The sequence below is a fragment of the Saccostrea cucullata genome, unplaced genomic scaffold (assembly GCF_032062105.1).
Source record: "Saccostrea cucullata isolate Sc308-1 unplaced genomic scaffold, CSIRO_AGI_Scuc_v1 ctg9337, whole genome shotgun sequence".
In the NCBI taxonomy this organism is placed as follows: domain Eukaryota; kingdom Metazoa; phylum Mollusca; class Bivalvia; order Ostreida; family Ostreidae; genus Saccostrea; species Saccostrea cuccullata.
This window is the reverse complement of record NW_026929085.1, coordinates 17,834-21,626: the sequence shown is the minus strand read 5'-3', so window position 1 is coordinate 21,626 and position 3,793 is coordinate 17,834. Positions and strand designations below refer to the sequence as shown.

Sequence of the window (3,793 nt, the reverse complement as noted above, 5' to 3'; positions counted from 1 at the left end):
ACGAATTCATTGAAGCTGTTACAACAAATTAAATTCGTTATAACGAATTCAATAAATCTATTATAACAAATTAAATTCGTTATAACGAATTCAATAAGCCTGTAATAGCAAATAAAATTCGTTATAACGAATTTAATGAATCTGTTATAACAAATTAAATTTGTTATAACAAATTCAATAAATCTGTTATAACAAATTAAATTCATTGTAACGAATTCTAAAAATTGTTATAACGAATTCAAAAATATTTTTTGATAGGTCCTAAATGGGCTTCCGTACTTATTTCATAAATCAAGTAGCGGTTTTAAAGTTTATTAATATTTTGGAAATAGAATATATAGATAAACGCAGAGGAACAAGGAAGAAGAAATAATCATAAGTGAGATAGGGTATAAGGAAGTAACAAGATTCAGTATAAAATTCCAAGAGTGTCAAAATATAAAAATAAAACGCTTCCTGTTGTTTTCTTTTATTCTGTCATACATATAGTAGATGAATTGTGACTTGAAAGCTTTTTGCTTTAATTTATGATACATGTACATTGTTGTATACTAAAAAAAGCTTTTGCCTTAATTTATGATACATGTACATTGTTGTATACTAAAATAAGGAAACATTCTATCAAGGAAGCATTCATTTAAAAAAAGATTACCTATAACATGGATATTTTCAAATGGCGTGAGTCTGTCTCTCTCTCTCTCTCTCTCTCTCTCTCTCTCTCTCTCTCTCTAAAAATTACAGCTAGAACATTGATTAACACCTAAATGTTCTTCTAATAGATCGTTTTCTTCATATTTTTTTTTTTGTTTTGTTTTGTTTTTTTTTTTTAGTTTTTCTGGTTATTCTGGTTATTGCTGTCCTGCATTTCATTCATTCAGTCCAGACTTATACGCTACAAAGGTGTGTATTTTTATGCAAAATTTCCTCCACGAACTGTGAAACTAAAATCAAAATTTTCTTTGTGGGATAGTAGATTTTTGAGGCATGGAAATAGTATTGGGTACTCCAGATTTTAATTCGGGTTAGAGAGAGTTTTGGTAGTGATGATAATGAATAATTTTCGTTTTATCTGAGTCATAACTTATTGGGTCTTTTTTCCACCCCGAAAACATTTAACTTTAAGTTTAACCATTATAAAATAAGTTAGTTTACAGTTCACAAAATACTTTTTTTTTGACTCATCAGATCTGAAATATCAAGTAAGATTTTTTTCTAATCATATTTTGTCCGGCGTCTTTCTAATTTTCCGTTTGTAAGTATTTTACATTTTGGACTAACATGTAAACATGTATCATCAGTTATCTCATTATTGAGCCAAATTCATGCAAACTTGGTATCCGCAAGTGTAGGAAGTCCATTTTATACAAATAAAGTATTAGACGCTCCCTCTTACAAGAAGAGATAACATAGATTAAATGAGATTTTGGTGGCAACCCCAAAAATAAAAATTCATGTAAAGTCTTACATAGTCAAGGTTCTTGCTAATTTGTTCAAAATCAGGCCTCTTGGTGGAGATTTGGACCACAATGAGTAGTCTGTTACTTACATAGAAAAAAACTTTTATAAACCTCTTCACAAGAAAAACAAATCCATATATTAAATATATCATATTTATATGCAAGCATCCTCTGTCTCTTGTATTGAAGATTTAACTTTGTTCAAACCACGAAACTTCGGGTAAGCTTGGGTCACAGCAAAGAGACTAAGTTTCTCAAAGGAGTATATTAAGGAACAAGCATGTAAATTCTTTCTAAAACAGTATGATCAGCATAGGCTAATAAAGTCAGCATTATGAATTTCTTAAAATAAATTTGTAATTTTTTTTTAATTTAGTGACTGAAATTAGTTTTTTGTTCGTGTGCCTATACATTCTCATATATTTAAATTCACATTATTTCTGAACTGAGTCTGACATCATGTGTGATATTCTGCCTTTTTCACAATGCAAAATCATAACTTTAAACTCAAGAATAAGATTTAATTAAGCATTGTTTGTAAATTATGAAATTGCATGACCACATTATGTTGCCTTAAAAAGTATTTTTGTAACTGCAAAAAATATAAATTAACATATCTTTAACAATGACAAAAAAAAATAAGAAATAAAATACATCTCTTTCCAAAAATGCAAAAAAAAAAAAAAAAAAAACGGACTGTGTGGTTTTTTTTTTTTAAGATTTCAGGATATCAGACTTATGTTCTCACGCATGTATTCTACTTAAATCTAGAGCTAGTCATCTTTGTAAACAGCTTTTTCTTATTTACTGGATGAGTGATTATTATGATTATTGAAAATATCTATAGTAAAGATTAAATCCTTGGCAAAATTATGTTCAAAATTAGTAGTGTAATGAACATGGGGATAACGAACAGTATTCAAGATCAAAATTCCATAACACAATACAAAATAGGGAAAGAGCAAAAACGGGCCTCCAAAACAACAGAGGTTGGAGCAGGTGCCAAGGGAGGAATGAACATCCTCTGCCAACTGGTTACACCCGTCGTGTGCTCCTTGTCTTTATCATGAAATACCGGAAAATCCATCGTTAATTCAGGGTGCAAATAATGGACTAACAATTGGTATGAAAAACTTCAGTCAGCATTTGACTTAATGGTAAATTGTTTTTACGTTTTGTTGTATGTCCTGTTTAAGGAAAATATGTGTGGACATTCCTATGAAATTTGCGGGAAGGAAACTGGCTTGTGATTTTACGTTACCGGAGGCAAGGAGATTTCTTCAGGGAGGTAAGTTCATTCATATCTTAATATACTTGTGAAATGCAACAGTTCTTAAAAGTTATTTTTTTCTCTATACATGTATATATAGTACACCTGCAATGTAATTATTCTTTTTTTTTCCTCTATACATGTATATATACTGACACGCAAAAGAAACGCAACACCCCAATTTGGGGGAAATAATTATGTAAAGTAAAGAATTTTGTATTTTAAAATTTTGGATATCTTCAATTTTGGTAAATATCGCTAATTTAACGGTTGAACGATTTTCGTACCATAACCGGAAGTCAAGTTTGAGTCTGCTTAATAGAAATCAAAAATGGCATGTTTAACGAAACATTTGGCAATATTATGGGAGTTTTAAGGGTTTATACTGTTCATCTTAAGTAAAGCAGCAATATTTCAAAAAATAAAATCTCCTTTCGTTTCCCGTTACGATGCTAAGGCTTCTCGAAAATGGCTTAAGTAAGCATTTCCATTGCACTAACTGGAAAATCTCAACGTAAAGGTGATGGAGAGTTGATGATGCAAAAATACACTGCATTACGCCTCAACGGGGTCTTGTGTATCATATATGCATAAATGATAGTCCTTGGACCGGAAGTTCAAGGGTTACTACAATGCACTAAGTTAAGAAAATTCGACCTAATCATCTTTAAAAAACAGGCTTTTAAAAAGTCAAAAAATAACTCCTTCGCTCAGATCTCGATATTGATTAACCTATTGTATCTAAAAATTAAGCTGTAATTGTTTTTTAGGACAGTCTTGCACGTTGTAATTAAGTGCCTGGGAAGGGGTGTTTTAAAGGTCATATGTTACTTACTAAAGTTAAAAGATAAACATTTGACAATTTTATCAAATCTCTGATGTTCTGAAAAGTAAGTTTAGCCTTATTGTATTCTTTTTAAAAATCATTCGATAAAAAATTCAAACATTTGTAGATTACTGCTTGTTGCGTTTCTTGTGCGTGTCAGTATAAAAGTATACCTAATTCATTTTCAACAGAAACTGTAGGTATACTTTTCTTCAACATAAATTTTGTCTTAAACATTCA

At 30.1% G+C, this 3,793-nt stretch overlaps 1 long non-coding RNA gene across 1 annotated transcript; it reads left to right on the top strand.

Annotated features, from left to right (window-relative positions):
* The first annotated feature begins 582 nt into the window (after nucleotides 1–582).
* LOC134279751 (uncharacterized) lies at nucleotides 583–2,745 on the top strand. Its single transcript, XR_009994750.1, has 3 exons — nucleotides 583–678; nucleotides 831–900; nucleotides 2,654–2,745. It is a non-coding gene; the product is annotated as an uncharacterized LOC134279751 (long non-coding RNA).
* Nucleotides 2,746–3,793: the final 1,048 nt, after the last annotated feature.